Source organism: Rhododendron vialii, chromosome 2a, assembly GCF_030253575.1.
Source record: "Rhododendron vialii isolate Sample 1 chromosome 2a, ASM3025357v1".
Lineage (NCBI taxonomy): Eukaryota > Viridiplantae > Streptophyta > Magnoliopsida > Ericales > Ericaceae > Rhododendron > Rhododendron vialii.
The window spans coordinates 2,972,127-2,989,546 of record NC_080558.1 but is presented as its reverse complement, the minus strand read 5'-3'; positions in this window follow the sequence as shown (position 1 = coordinate 2,989,546).

Below are 17,420 nucleotides of genomic sequence, written 5' to 3'. Positions count from 1 at the left end.
TCAAGAGGAGTCAAAATAACAAAACTCGATTATGTGTAACATTTAACCACACCTACCCACCCACACCAAAAAAATCACCCAAATTTTTTGAACATTTAGAACATGCACAAATTCCACTCGGAACAGTAGTTAAATTGAAATTTAAACACTACTTGCTCCCTAGAAAGAAACAGGCACCAAAAACTTCCCCAAAAAAATCCCGAATGAATGTTTCACACGGCTTTCAAAAAATGGTTTCTTTGTTAGATCCATTACATTAGCTTTCTTGGCCCAGCTTTTCACGCAACTTTCTTCAACCAGCTTCGCTGGAATATATAAAAAATCCCAAAGAAATGTTTCTTTTTTTTTTGATAATCAAAATGAATGTTTGTTGGCCTAACTTCTGACGGAATTTGTAGATGATAGGAGAGAGAGAGAGAGAGAGAGAGAGAGCGAGAGGGGGGGGGAATCCAAACGACAGGAGTTGGAATTTTTTTTTTTTATATCATGCCAACAACAGAAGCTGAGTAAAAAAAGAGATGGCATTTTTGTGAAATATTTGAAAGATTGTGGGCACTTTCTTAAAAGAGTTGGATTAAAGGAGAGGATTGCCTATAGTGTTGAATTCGATGGAATTCAAGTCAAGGTGGAGATTTGTTGGAAATTGACTAGAATTCCTAAATTGACTAGGATTCCTTTTCCTATTTGGTTTAGGTTTATTTAGTGTTTTCCTATAAATAGGGACCTTGGGGGTTCCTAGGGTTATGGTCTTTTGTTCAAGGGCTTAGATATTAGGGTTTTGTTTATGCTCTTAGGGTTCCACCAAGGGTTTGTGTCTCCCTTTTGGGTTCCACCAGAGATTTGTCCCTAGATATCTGTTTGGTGCTTCAATTAGAGTTACGGGTATAGCCGGCTCTTTGTTTCTCTCCCCGTTTATAGTGAATCCTCTTGCTCTTTTCCCCGTGGAGTACGTTCTTGCTTTGTGCTTGAACGGAACCACGTATATCCTTGTGTTCTTGTTTATCGCTTGTTGATTTATTATATTCTCAATTTCGTGTTCGGCACAACAAATTGGTAGTTGTGTCGAAAACGAAATTGAGAATATAAACAAAACAACAAGCGAAAATCAAGAACACAAGATTTACGTGGTTCCCCAAACTGGGTACGTCCACGGGAGAAGAGCAAGAGGATCCACTATAAACGGGGAGATAACACACAGAGCCGGCTATACCCGTAACTCTCGTTGAAGCATTCAATTACAGATATCTAGGGACAAATCTCTGGCGGAACCCGATAGGGATACTAAAACCCTAGGTGGAACCCAATAGAGCATAAACCAAAACCCTAATATCTAATCTTCAACATGAGACCCCTTGGGGGCCTCTCCAAAGGGATTCACTCAAGAAGTCCAAAACCTAATAAAGAGAATAAGGCTATATTTATAGCCATAGAGTCCTTCCTAAAATCAATACTTGCCCAAACAAAATTCCTTGCACCCAAAGTTTAAACCAACAAGGAAACAAATCTTTTAGGAAGTCAAATATCTTTTCGACCATCCCAAATTCAAGGCATATCTCCAACAAATCTCCACCTTGACTTGAATTCCCTCGAACTCAACACTATAGGCAATCCTCTCCTTCAATCGCTCATCTCTCCAAAAGCCTCCCATGGGGCAATCACTAATGGCATAAACGAGCAAGGCTCAAGCACACCTGCTTGACCTTGTAAACGCGACTTAGGAAACCCAGCCGCACATGCCTCCAAATTGAGCATCTATCTTCCAACGGGCACCTCCCACCCAACGCATCCCTCCCGGATACACACGAAGATCTGCTCAAACTCCACACAGAGTTAATTACCGACTCCACCACGGAGTTACGTACCGAACAAGTATACCGATAAATATAGTCTCCTCCTCAAACTCTTGACAAACTTTATACATCTCCTCCAACAAAAAACCCTTGAATAATCCTTGTTGAACAAACTTCTCAACTTTGTAACAAGTCGCCATTGAAACGATCACCAATTGCACAGTCCATAGCGGAAAACAAAAGCCTCGAATTGAAAACCCAGAGCTCCGATACCAGTTTGTTGTGTCGAAAACGAAATTGAGAATATAAACAAAACAACAAGCGAAAATCAAGAACACAAGATTTACGTGGTTCCCCAAACTGGGTACGTCCACGGGAGAAGAGCAAGAGGATCCACTATAAACGGGGAGATAACACACAGAGCCGGCTATACCCGTAACTCTCGTTGAAGCATTCAATTACAGATATCTAGGGACAAATCTCTGGCGGAACCCGATAGGGATACTAAAACCCTAGGTGGAACCCAATAGAGCATAAACCAAAACCCTAATATCTAATCTTCAACATGAGACCCCTTGGGGGCCTCTCCAAAGGGATTCACTCAAGAAGTCCAAAACCTAATAAAGAGAATAAGGCTATATTTATAGCCATAGAGTCCTTCCTAAAATCAATACTTGCCCAAACAAAATTCCTTGCACCCAAAGTTTAAACCAACAAGGAAACAAATCTTTTAGGAAGTCAAATATCTTTTCGACCATCCCAAATTCAAGGCATATCTCCAACAAATGATTTGTTAGAACATGTGTGAACGTTGAGTCCCACATCGGATAAACAGAAAAAGAGTTGGACTTTAATATACAATTGGATGACTCACCACTTATAAGGCTTAGCCTTTTAAGTGGATATGGGTCATTCAATGTATATTGGGCCCAAGTAATGTGGTGGACTCTTTGCCGTTACTCCCTCATAAAATTGGGCCTTGAGCACGCAGTGGCGGGTCGATGCATCGGACAAACTCCCAACAAATGGTATCAGAGCCAGGTTGACGATCTATGGGAAAACTCTCAGCGCACCATTGAATGGGTTTGCATAGAAGACACTCGTGGAGCGATATAAAGTCCAAAAAGGTGACTCTCGATGAAGCAAGGTGGCTCGATGTTGGAGTGCTGTATTGGATGGCTCATTGTCGATGGAGTTGACTCGTCGGGGAGCATGGTGTTGGTGAATGAGCACATTGGCTCTCAATGGAGTTCTCGTCGGGGAGCATGGTGCCGGTGACTAGGCACGTTGGCTCTCAATTGAGATAACTCTGAATCGATTGAGTGGGTGCAGAATAAGCCCAGTTCGGGAGATAGGGTTGAGAGTTATAGATCAGAATCAAGGGGGAGCTTGGATGCAGAGAGAGGTTAAGGCCCAATGGTCGGTTCACACATGAGGGGGAGATTTGTTAGAACATGTGTGAACGTTGAGTCCCACATCGGATAAACAGAAAAAGAGTTGGACTTTAATATACAATTGGATGACTCACCACTTATAAGGCTTAGCCTTTTAAGTGGATATGGGTCATTCAATGTATATTGGGCCCAAGTAATGTGGTGGACTCTTTGCCGTTACTCCCTCATAAAATTGGGCCTTGAGCACGCAGTGGCGGGTCGATGCATCGGACAAACTCCCAACACATATCAACCCTTAGATCAAACAAATCTAAGCCGTTGTAACAACTTGTCCCCACACCCTTGTGTTTTATAATAGAGATTGACTCAAAACACCACGATTACAATTTTGCGTGAAGAAGTCAGACCTTGAAGGCCTGATGTGTAGGAAGTTGAATTTCTGTTAATTAGGTCGATTTCCAAATCCTCAAAATTAATCATTCTTAGTAGGAATTACAATTAGGTCTTATATATAGTTCTTGATTGTAATTACAAGAAGCTTACTAATTCAAGAAAAGACTTCTAGCTTCAGAAACACAGACTTTGATACTCTGTATCAACCGCGGAAGCTAGAAAATCTGGGAACAAGAAGTCCTATATGCACTAATTAAATTTCGGTGCGCAGGTCAAGCAACCGATACCTGAGAAGCAAATCTGAAGTACTCCAAAACTGGAAGAGAATATATGCTTATTCATACGCTCAAACCAAATGTGGTGAGCCAAGAAACAAACACAACTGAAAGGGCCCAAGAAAGGAAAAGTTTCCAACATCTTCTTTAGAGGGGGTTATATATGTTTTTTTTTACAAGGAAGAGGGTAAGTTTCCTACGTCCTCTACAAGTAGAGAGATTGTTTTTGTGACTCGAACCCGTGACCAGAAATATGGATACAACATCGAATGCAAACAACAGTTGGGTAATTGGATGACTTTGAATTACCTATTGCCTCATTGGGAAAAAATTTCGATGTAGTGGGAATTCTTCACTTTCCAACCAAATAACATGCAATATTTTACCTCTTCGAATTGGCAAATCAGCAGTAACATATATAACTTGTTCGTTTTGGTATTTAGGATTTGAGGTTCCGTTTGATAAGGGTATTAGCCTTTAGGATTGGACTACCAATCCCAATAAACTGTCAATACCTTGTTTGATAACCCAAAATGGGTTGGGTCTTAGTCCAACAGACTACCAATTAAGGTGGTCTTTAGCAGGTATACACAATACCGTCTCACATTTGGTATTTATAATCCAATCCCAACACAAGCCATGCCAAATTTCTTTCCTATCCTTGCTTAAACCAACTAATGACCAATCCCTCCTCCTGTTATAGGTATGCCTACATACCAGGTGTTTGTCCAAAATCTTTAAGAGAAGAAAGAAAAAGATTACAGATTTTGGTTCTTGTTTTTTGGGTTCCCTTAAACACGAAAAAATAGCTGTTTCCATATAGATTACTAAAATGCTACTCCCTCCGTTCCTTTTTAAGTGTCCTGCTTCGTAACTCCAACTTATTAAAAAGACATTATCATTACACCTTTCACATCAACTTTTTCCTCCACTTTCCCTACTTATCCATCATTATTACACTTTTACTCACTAACTTTTCAAAATAAAATCTACTTTTAGGGACAAAATAGACAATACACAAACTTTTACCCCCCTAACTTTACAAAATGGACACTTATTAAGGGACAACCCAAAATGGAATACTGGACACAAAAAAAGGGACGGAAGGAGTATCTGTTAGTTATGAACTTTTGTGGAAGTTTGAGATAATAAAATGTTAGTTATGAACATAATTTTGTGGAAAAATGTTGGTGCTGTCTTAATAGGTGATGGTTTGATGATACATGCAAGAAGAAAGTTCTGTAAAGGCAACAAAAAAAAATTGCTTAGATACCCGTGAGTGAGGCCTATCTGAGTCGTGTTATAAATGCATTAGCTAAACCTATTGATGGTAGAGGTGAAATTTCATCTTGAGATAATAAAATGTAAGTTATGAACTTTTGTGAAGTTTGAGATAGTAAAATGCTAGTTATGAACCGTCCAAAACTCGTTTGGACGTCTGAAATTGTTGACGACACTGCGTGTGTGGTGCCACCCGCACGGCACCCAAAAAACTTCTCCCTCCCTCCACGCAAAACGAAAACCATGCAACCACGTCAACCCACCTCACCATATGTGGCCAAATGAGAACCCACGTGACCCAACCTCCTTTTTGGAGCCCAAACTCGTCGACGTGGGCCTCAAAATATCCACCAATGTGTTCCCCTCTCCTTCCCCTATATAACCATCTCTACATTCCTTTGTTTCTCTCATCAAACTCAAACTTGTGCTTAGCAAAGTATCAGTAACTGAAGATCTGGTTGCACAAGAGCATGAGGCCATGCTTGTTTATCGTTCCCTTAGTGCTGCTGAGGAAGCTTTTAAAAAACAGAATTCAAGGGTTCAATGGCTAAAGTTAGGGGATAATAACACTCGGTATTTTCATAAGAAGATGGCTGCCAATAGATTACGTAATAAAATCTTATCTATTAATGATGTTAATGGGATAAGGTTAGAAGACCCAGCTGATGTTAAAAAGGAAGTTGTGTCTTTCTATGTTCGATTGTTAGGAACCAGCTTTCCTAATCGTATTGAAGCAACAAATGTTCTCAATGGTCTTGTTGTGGCCAAAGTTCCTGTAGAATACCATGCTGCTCTTACTAGCCTTGCTTCTGCTGAGGAAATTAAGTGTGCCATATTTTCTATTGGAGGTGATAAAGCTCCCAGTCCAGATGGATATAATGCTGCTTTCTTTCAAAAGAACTGGAGTGTAGTTAGTCCAGATGTGGTTCTTGCTGTTCAGACCTTCTTTGTTACGGGAGGGATACCTAAAGTGTGGAATGCCACTGTTTTAACTTTGGTTCCAAAGGTTGCTGCTCCTACCAGCATGAAAGAGTATAGACCTATTGCATGTTGTAATGTCCTTTACAAGTGCATTACAAGTTATGGCAAAAAGGATGCAAGGTATTCTGCCCCTTATTATCAATCATGGTCAATCTGCTTTTGTCAAGGGTAGATCTATAGCTGATAACATCTTGCTTATGCAAGAACTCGTCAGGAATTACCATAAAGATGAGGGGCCTCCACGGTGTGCCATCAAGATTGACCTTATGAAAGCCTATGACTCAGTATCGTGGGGTTTCTTGTCTGAAATGATGGTAGCTATGCAGTTTCCAGCTCAGCTTATTCAGTGGGTCATGTATTGTGTTTCAAATCCCTGATTTTCTGTGTCTCTTAATGAGAATTTTGAAGGGTTTTTTAAAGGAGAACGAGGTTTAAGACAAGGAGATCCGATCTCACCTTATCTTTTCCTCATAGTTATGGAAGGTTTTTATTCTATTCTGCATACTAAAGCTACTACTACCCCCTTTATCTACCATCCCAAGTGTAAAGAGACGCAGATTCATCACTTAGCCTTTACAGATGACTTGTTTATCCTTTGTGGAGCAAATCAAAGGTCTTTTACTATGGTCAAAGATGCATTGGATGAGTTCTATTCTTTTTCTGGCCTCAGTCCCAACCTTCAAAAGAGTGCTATTTTTTATTCTGGGGTTTGCAATGATCTTAAAGAGGTTTTGGAAGCAATCCTCTCCATTCCACAAGGCTGTCTTCCAGTCAGGTATTTAGGGGTTCCTCTCATCACTTCTCGACTTTCTTACTCTGATTGTGTGCAACTTAAAGAAAAAATCATCCAAAGGATCAATAGTTGGACTACTAAGCTATTATCTTTTGGGGGGCGTTCTCAACTAATTAGCTCAGTGCTATGGAGTATGCAAGTGTTCTGGTGCTCTATCTTTATCCTCCCCAAGAATTTGTTAAAGGAAATTGAGAGCCTGCTACGAGCTTTTTTGTGGACAGGGGTTCAACTCAGGTAGGCTGGGGCAAAAATTAAATGGGAATGGGTGTGTGCTCCAAAAGATGAAGGTGGTTTGGGTTTCAAACCTCTCAAAGTTTGGAATAAAGCTACCATGATCAGACATTTTTGGGCTTTGAGTAAAAAATCGATTCGTTATGGGTTAAATGGGTGCATTCATACATTATAAAGAGGAAGTGTCTTTGGCAGATGAATTTGCCTCAAGATTCTTCTTGGACTATTCGCAAGCTTTTTAAACTCAGAGAGAAAGTGCAGCCCCCAATAAAGTATGTGATTGGTAATGGGAATACTACTTTTCTTTGGTTGGATCATTGGCATGATGTAGGCCCTCTTTACAAGTTGTTTGGTGATGATATTGTTAGTAATGTTGGAAGCTCCCTTCTAGACAAAGTTTCATCCATCATTCGAAATGAGGGTTGGCATTGACCCAGGCAGAGAAATAAGGCTATCATGCATATTATGCGAAGCACTCCTTCAACTCTTCGACCTAATATAGCTGTGGAAGATTCTGTGATATGGTTGCCTACCCCTAGTGGTATCTTCTCAGTTTGAACTGCTTGGGAAGCTCTTCGGAACCCTCTCCCCAAAGTTCCATGGGCTCATATTGTATGGGTTAAGCAAGGTAATCCTAGATGAGCTTTTATCATGTGGCTTGTTTGCTGGGGTAAGCTATTTACAAATGATAGGCTGTTATCATGGGAGATGAGAGTGGACCCTCGGTGTGTCTTTTGTCATAGTGTGAATGAACTCACGAACATCTCTTTTTTAACTGTTCTTTTTCAGCTTGTATTTGGGGGAGAATCCTCCATTTGTTTGGCATGACTAGATGTCCAGGGGAGTGGGAGCATGAGATTAACAGGGCTAGCTATTCAATAACTCAAGAAGAAAAGGTTCTCTTCTCCTCTCTATAAGCTTGCTATGGCGGGGACAGTGTATTACGTCTGGAAGGCTAGGAATGATTCAATCTTTGGTAATAGGCAATGTTTTTCGGATTCCATTTATGAGCAAATTGTTAAGGATGTGCGGGATAGAGTGTTCTCTTGGAGAAACTGTGGCCGTAGCCCTCTGAATAGAGTCTTGTGTAGAGCTTGGAACATCTCGGAGAAAGTTTTGTAGCTAGTAGTTAGTTAGGCAAATATCTTTGCTTTTGGTTTTTGTTTTTGTTTCCAGTTTGCTGGGGCGTTTCAATGCGTTGCGCGGCGTAGTGTGTTCAGACGCATGACCTTTCATCAACTACTGTTTTCTTGTTTAAACTACCTGCATCAAAGTTATCTTTCATAAGGCCTGTTTTTGTTGTTGAGAAACCAGTTATCAGTGTTCTCAGAGTGAGACCATATCTACAAGCCATGTTCCATTTTATAAAGGGAAATTTATAAAAATGGTCCCTCTAGTTTGCACGAGTTCTCATTTTCGTCCCTCTACTATTAATTGTACAAATTTTAACCCTATAGTTTTCATTCCATCTCAATTTCGTCCTTCTCCCTAACGCCATCCATGAAACAAACGGAATTGAAGGGCAAAATTGTCATTTTCTCTCATAGAGGGACCAAATTGAAATTTTATGCAAACCAGAGGGATTATTTTTAAAATTTTACATTTTACTTTCGTTTTTTGCAAATAAAATAAAAAAGACCATAAGTAATGTATTTGACAACTGAATTATTTTTTATTGGGTAATCAAACTATATTGAAAAATTTATATTTCATTACACATTACAAAAATATTAGAAAATGTACAAATCAACCCCTTAGCTAATGTCTTTGTATCATGTTCTTATAATCTTCTTATTTTTTCACCCAATAAAAAAATGTTTAAAATCCGTGTTTATTTGTTATATGAGTGATCTTATGAGTAAGTCCCAAAATAAATACACTTATACCCATATTTTAATGTATTTGATCTCTTAATATTTAATAGTGTTTCATTGCTTAATTAAACACAATTACAAGATTTCTAAATACTACTGAACAACTTTTTCTTTTTAATCATGTGACAAAAAAAATAACGATAGTGAAAATTCAATTGAAAAAAAAAATACAAAACCAAGACAATTAACATAAGGGTTGTTTTTCGAATTTTCTCATATTTTTTGTGATGTATATAATAAAAACTTTACAAAATTTCAACAATATTTTATTATTCAATATAAAATGAGATGAGAAATATATTATATATGATGTATTTTAAATTTATTTACAAAAACAAAAGTAAAAAACAAAATTATAGAAATAGTCCTTCTAGTTTGCATGAAATCTCAATTTAGTCCCTCTGTGAGGAGAAATGACAATTTTGTCCTCCAATTCCGTTTGTTTCATTAACGCCGTAAGCGAGAGGGACGAAATTGAGACAGAATGCAAATTATAGGACTAAAAGTAACACAATTGATACTAGAGGGACGAAAATAAAAATTCATGCAAACTAGAGGGACTATTTATAAAAATTTCCCTTTTATAAACAAGATTTTCTTGATCATTTCAAGCAATTAAACGTACTAAAAGTTATTTTATGTCCATGGCTTGATGAAATGGTGCTGTCCTAAAATGATCCAACGACTGAGCATCTTCGAATGCCTGTCAAAAATATTGAAAGTAATATTCTGAGAGCTGATGACAGTCTTATAACAGAACAGATATCTCGCACGGCATATTGTAAAGTAGCGCATGACATTACAGTATGCCGTGAAGGAGATGACAGTGGTCCAGACAGTTTGTCCAGAAACTTCCATTTTCTTTTATGCACTGCATCATCCTTATCACCTCTGTACAGATAGCACCACGTGCACGTCAATGTGATATATTTCCCATGTCCTTTCCCCTCTTACTTACTTATTAAAGAGCTTTATTTTTCCAAAAGATTCATGAAATTTTTTCCTTTTAAAAATGTTTAGTAGAAACTGGTTTCACCGGGCGAGTGGGGTGCTTTTCGATAAAACCTTCCTCATTCGTAACGTGGCTCCCGGACCCAGAGTCTCAACATTTTTTGCTAGACCAAAAGCCTTTTTTCAAAACGAGTCATCGATTTCTCAGATCATTCATCTCAAAAATCCGGGTGACGACTCTCTCAGGCGTGCGCCGGTCGGGGAGCCCACACTTGTCTCTTAAGGGAAGGAATAGAAAATAGCATTGGGCTGCAAGCCATTTGACAACTTTCACTGCTTGATAGGATTGGTTCTGATCCTCTAAATATAGAGCATGAATAGGGTGACCATCTACTTATTTTAAACTTCAAATGCATATTAATTTTAATCAACACATTTATATTTTTAAAATAAAGTAGTATTTTAAAAAAATAACATCATTAAGCCGACATGACCCTCTATCAAATTTGACCAGCTCTCCATTCTCTTATATCGTGAATTCATTCCATGGTCATGATTCAATTGTAAAACTTATAATTTGTACCAAGAAAAAAAAAAGTTTTCAATATATGCAATCAACCTATGCTTTAAATCGTTCATCTCGTAACTTGCATAGCAAAAGTGGTTTTAAATCGGATATTGATCGATAGATGAACAAGTTGTATTTGATTATGTAAAAGGCACAATAAATGTATTTAAAGTTTTAATTATTTAGTTTACATGATAAAATACAACTTGTCGCAAGCTTAATTATCAATATTCTATCAAATTTATCTTGTTACGCTTGAAATGAACTCGTAAGATCATATCCTAAAGAATATGGTGAGATAAAGTATATGAAAATTAGATGAACCCACCCACATTAAACTCACACACAACAATGCAATCTATTGGAGATTATTTTGTATTCTAGGGAGGACAATGCTCCCCCTCTCACAAAACTATAAGGGATTCACATGCTAGGAAGATAAAAACCCGCACACCCTTATCATTGTGTTGAGTCATGCTAGGTGGCATTCTAATATCTGGTACCTTCAAACAATTATTAAATGCAAATTCCAATGGGTCTGGCCAGATAGACATGTGAAAGCAATAAGTAGTTATTTTTCATGAGGTCGTATATTCAAATCTCACAGAATCCAGACAGCATTCCAAACTTTGGAAACATTAGAGGGTTTAATTGTCCAATTGTTAACTTTTTTTTTGGGTCAATGGTGAGTCCAATCGTTAACTTTAAGGTTCGAAAATTAGGTGAGGTGCACACAAATTGATCCGCACTTCCGGAGTAACAGATGCTCTTCGAAAATGTGCTCATCCCAGATTAATATATCAGTAGGGGCTCGATTTGATGCCGTATCCATTGGGTGTATGAGGCAATCCAGGTGTATTGGCTCTTGATGGGACATGTTTTGAACTGTTTGGGATCATCATTTCCTCCGGTATTTCTTTTCCCCTTCTTCGTTAACACAGGCGTAAGGGTACTAAATTATTGCCACCCTTCAAGCTCTCCATAATTTATCCGGCCTAATACACCTTATTTTTTGACCAAATTGTCCCTCCTCATCTACCCTCCCCCAACCTCAAATAACCCTAACCCCCAAATTCAAAACCCTAAACCCAATTTTCTGAAAAAAATCGGAAATTCAAAATCAAATCCCTACACAATTCAAAATTTCGGAACCCTTACCTCAACGAAACCCACTGCCGCCGCAAGTGCTCGTCGCCGCCGTGAATCGTCGTTGCCGACTCGCCGCCGTCAGCCTACTGTGAGCCAGAGGGAGAACGAACCCTAGAAATCACATAGAAAAATGGGGAAGAGAAATGGTGTAGAAGAGAGAGAGAGAGAGAAAGAATCTGAGAGAGAGAGAGAGAGAGAGAGAGAGAGAGAGGTGGTCGGAGATGGTGAGAGAAGTCAATTGGGGAGCGGGAGCGAAAGGGGGGTGTTTTGCTGAAGAAGAGAGAGATGAAAAGGAAAACCTAATTTGGCCAACCACCCGGCCAGCCAAAAGTCCCTTTATATAATTAATTATATAAAAACTTTCATGTATAATTAATTTTTAAAAAAATGTGTTTTAAGTGTAAGAAAAAGTAAAAAAAAAGTTCTTATAATTAGAAAATTATAAAAACATGTGTTCTCAGTTTTTTTATAATTAGGAAATTAATTAATTTAGTAAGAGATGTGTTCTGAGTTTTAAATGGCCCCATCCTTTTACAAAAACGAAAATAGCCCCATCCTAATATAAATTTATATTATATAAGTAAAAAAACATTTTGGCGTAAAATGTTTTAATAAATTTTTTTATAAACAATTTTTTAATTTTTATAAACATTTAATTAATTATTTTACTTGTAAACTAAATTATTATTCCTTAAATTGTGAAAAAGTAATTAATTTTATTGAATTTTGTTATTATATAATGAATAATTTAATTTCATACTGCACAAGGGCAAATGATTTATTTGATAATTTTTTACATCATACACCATTCCTTATACACCCAATTTATCCTTCATGCAAACCAAATATTATTTTATCCCCTTATCTAATATATGATCCAAACCATCTAATTGTTAATACATCATCTATAAATGTCACAGTAATGCGAGTTGTTTATTCTTAACTAATATCAGTTACTATCTTATCCCCTTCATAAATAATACACTCAAAACTTATACTGTATCCAATCGATCGAGCCTAGTAGTATTAAACTAGGAGGAGTATTATAAGTAGAACATTCTGGATCACCGAAGAATGAGTTGTGCGGGGGCACAACACGTGGAATCCAGAGTGCTTCTGATGGTTCAAGTCAAGGGGCGACAGCGGTATCACGGGTTAGGTCGTGAATTGTGATTGTGATTGTAAGGTGAAAGAAGTCAGAAAAGTATAAAATTTTGATTGAAATTTATAATAATTTGTTTTAAAAAGACGAAAATAAATAATAAAAAAAAAGTTGTCATTTTGACTTTTTTTTGTTTTTTTTTAAAAAATTATGAGTTTCGATCAAATTTTTTTACATTTTTGATTTCTCTCGTCGAGACGAATTAATAATTTACAAAAATTTGACGCAAAACAGAAAAATGCAAAATAAAATTTTGCATAAAAATAAAAAACTAATTTTTTTAATTTTTTAATCCAAACTCATCCGTAGCAACGCTGCCAAACGGGGAATTCAAATTCGTGGTCGTAAAGGGCATGGGTTTTGGTTTTGGTTTTATGGGGAGGTTGGAGCCACGTTTTACCAAGTGGAAGTATTGGATACGTAGTTGCTGTAAAATCACGGGAGAAAAGAATCTGACGGTATATCATTCCACAGAGCCATATAAAAATATAATTATGTAGCTAACATATACTCCTTTTTTTTTGAAAGGCGAAGCAACATTTTATTATTTAAGGAGAAAAAGGATTCCAACCAAAAGTTGAAAAAAACACACAAAGGGCCGAAGCCCAAACACCTAAGCGCCCAAGAGCCCAAATAATACAATAAAGCACAAAACACCCAAAGAGTCAAAAAGCCCAGATAAAACAATACAGCCCAGCCAGAAAGAAAACCAAAACCTACCCTAGATCTCAGCCGCCCCCACCACCGGTCAACCACTCCGCCAACCACCAAACCACCATTGGCAACCCAACGGAGCAGCAAACCGCACCCGAACACAACCACAGCAGATCATACCACCGCCGCCCATCCGATCAGGATGCACAACACCCACCACCCGTCAGCCACCATCGTCCACCACCAAACCACCACTGGTCACCCAACGACGGAGCAAAAAGTACTGCGTGAACATATACTCCTAACAGCTAACATATACTCCTAACTCAACGCTTGATGCGTGAACCAAAAAGTACTGCGTGCAATTTTTATTGGCGGCAGTGGTACTGGTTGGTGTGGATTTGGAGGGCAATAATTATGAGTACTATTGTGAGTACCGACGGTTTTCGTAGGAAAATCGTACCGATAGTCGCGTCGGACCGTCTCCGGCCATCGGACGGCCGATCAGAGCGTCCAAAAATTCTAAAAAAAAATCGAGGGGCCCTCGGAAAAATCAACAGCATCCGATGTGTGTATGTGCTTGGATCAAGCACCCTACACACATCGGATGCCGTTGATTTCCACACAAGCCCCCTCGGGTTTTTTTTTTAGAATTTTTGGACGGTTCAGATCGGCCGTCTGGTGGCCGGAGACAGCCCTGGCGCGGCCATCGGTACAGTTTCCCTACGGAATCCGTCGGTACATATATCATTTATATAACCACACATTCACACATACAATTACATTTTTTGGTGGGTCTCATACACACCGGAGGTGCAGTATGTATGTGCCTCAATGTGAATGTGAGTGAATTTGTATTATAAGTGTTTAGGGATAAAGTTTCATTTTGACGTTTTATTTCTTGGATCTATAATATCATCTGTTATCATTTTGACAATAAAAAAAATGTGTTCATTTCACGTTCATATATATAAACGATATTTTGGCACTAAGTGACGGTGCCACTAGAAAAATCATTATGTGGTAAAACATTCCCAAGCAATCCAATGCTACAGATGGTGCGAAAGTCTACGCTCACTCCTCTCTTTTACTGCTCCCCTCATCGCACTCAATTTCATTGTCCAACAATGTTTTGGCTGCATGGTCGATCCGAATTTTAAAAAAACTCTTTCAAGGAAGAGTTAATTAAAAACTCTTCCGGTGAAAAGTTTGTTTAAATTAAATTCGAACCATTGATTGTTAAGACGAACGGTGAGATTAAGAGAGTGGTGAAATCGTAGGGGGCCGTAGCATGGATGGCAACAGCTGTATCATTAGATTTTTTGACAAGAGCTGTATCATTAGATCGGGATCACGATTTACAGCACTTACGTATCAAACTCTTATTACTAGTACTTGGTAAAACGCGGCATTGCCTACCTCACACTTCCACATAAAACCAAAACCCTAGTACTACTACAATCCATGGCCGGCCTTCATAACCACAAATTTGCATTCCCCGTTAAATACAAACCACGTCAACCCACCCCACGTCCACATCGACTCGAAGAGGCTTGTCAGATCTATAGTTTTTTAAAAGTTCATTGGTGCGTTCATATTTGGTTGAAGTATATCTAATCGCAATGGTAACTCCAGGATTTTTTAAGAGAGTGTTCAATAATTACCTTAACCCTGTTACCTCTATTAACTAGTAGAATATACAAAAAAAAAATTGATACTCCCTATGTTGCAAAATGATAGTCCTTGCAAAGACATGCAATTTTTTGAATCAAAAAATCAAATACTTACGTTGATAATTTTTAAAATTTTTTGCACCAAGTTAAAATCTATTCGAGATCTTTGATATGATGCAAAGAAACTCGAAAAATATTATTTTTACCAGGGTATATAAGATGGTATAAAGAGAGAGGTGCTAGGGGCACATCAGGTGTGGTTAAGGTGCGCCACACCGATGTGCCTCTAGTATTAATTATAATTAAAAATACACAATTTGGTCCTTTATTTCTTGATTGTAATTAAAAATCTTACTAATTCAAGAAAAGACTTCTTCAGAAACGTAGACTTCGACGCCGTATTAACTGCGGAAGGTAGAGAATGACAAGAAGTCCTATATGCACCAATTAGATTTTGGTGCAGGTCAAGCAACCGATACCTGAGAAGCAAATCTGAATTTTAGGACCCAAAACGAGAACATTGTTAGAAGATTTAAATGTCTAAATAACAACTAATATAAAATACAATATATAGGTGTTCCTAACAAAAAAATAACTAATTGTAATTTTAATTTTAAAAAAAACAACTCGTGGACCGTGGCCCCATAAGCCCACACATAGCTTCATCTCTGGCAAAGGGTAACACTGAGGCTCCTGCAATTGCTAGGTTTGGGGAAAAATTGATGTGCGCAGCCTTACTCATGCAAGCAGGGAGACTGTTTCCGTGACTCGAACTCGTAACCAGAAATATGGATGCAACATCGAATGCAAACAACAGTTGGGTTGGATGACTTTGAATTACCTATTTCATCATTAGGAAAATTCTATGTAGCGGGAATTCTTCATTTTCAACCAAGCAACGTGCAATATTTTACCTCTACGAATTGGCAAAGCAACAGTAACCAATGATGGGACCAGGAAGAGTCTAGTGGCGGCGACCATCATGACAAGAATTTTAGAAAATGTAATTATTATATGTAAAAAAAAAAAATTATGCCCAACTTATATAGTCTCGCCACCACTAGATTTTTTTAGTATATATTTCGCCACTGCTAGGATAAAATTCTGATTCCGTCCTTGGCAGTAACGTTTAGAGACTTTAGACCAATAGTAACAATAGCCGAAATCATGTCTTTTGGAAATTAGGATCCTGACCCAGTACAGTATTGAGAGTTCGTGAAAAAAAGGGAAAAAACAAAAGCACCAAGAATCACAAGAATTCAAGAGAAACTAACGATGTTTGTATGTAAAAGAGAGTGTTCAATAATTACCTTAATTAACCCTGTTACCTCTATTAAAGAGTAGAATATAAAAAAAAAAATTTGATACTCCCTACATTCCAAAATGGTAGTCCTTGCAAAGACATGCAATTTTTGAATCAAAAAATCAAATACTACTTACGTTCATAATTTTTAAAATTTTTCGCACCAATTTAAAATCTAGTTGAGATCTTTGATCTGATGCAAAGAAACTCGAAAAATATTATTTTTACCGGAGTATATAAGATAGTACATGATTCAGATTCTGAGTATACTATGGTTGGATAAAGTAGGAAGACGAGCTAAACCCGCCGTTTTAAACTCACACACAACAATGCATTCTATGGACAGATTAATTATTCTATATTTTAAGGGCAATGCTCTCCCCTCTCAAAAAATTGTTTGGTGTTCATACGTACGATGGAAGGAAAAGTCCACACACTTATGAATGTGTTAAGTCATACTTAGCGACGTCCAATACTCTCTTGTTTCTTGGAACAATTTTTATTTATTTATTTTTATAAAAAGTGGAAAATTGATTGAATGCTCTTGATACAACGCCATATGATGCTTCATAAATGTGTTCATTCCATGTTCATATGTTAGTATAAATCATGATGACTAAATTTTGATTTTGGCTAGGGGTTTGTTTTTGGTTTTTGGTTTCTGGCTAGATAGGTGTCTCGACGTTTCAAATCAATTTTTGGGGCTATTTTGTTAGATTTTTTGGTGTTTCAGTTGGCAGCTTACTTTCCTCGGTCTCGGGTGGCTTTTGCCGGTATACCCTTGATTTTTTTAATCTTTTTATCATTTATAAAAATTAATAAATTTCTTTTGCTGAAAACAAAAACGATATTTTGGAACTAAACGGTACCACTACAAATATCATTATGTAGTACAACATCCCCAAGGAATCCAGTGCTACTTAGGGGCGGCTCCATCAGGGTTTGAGG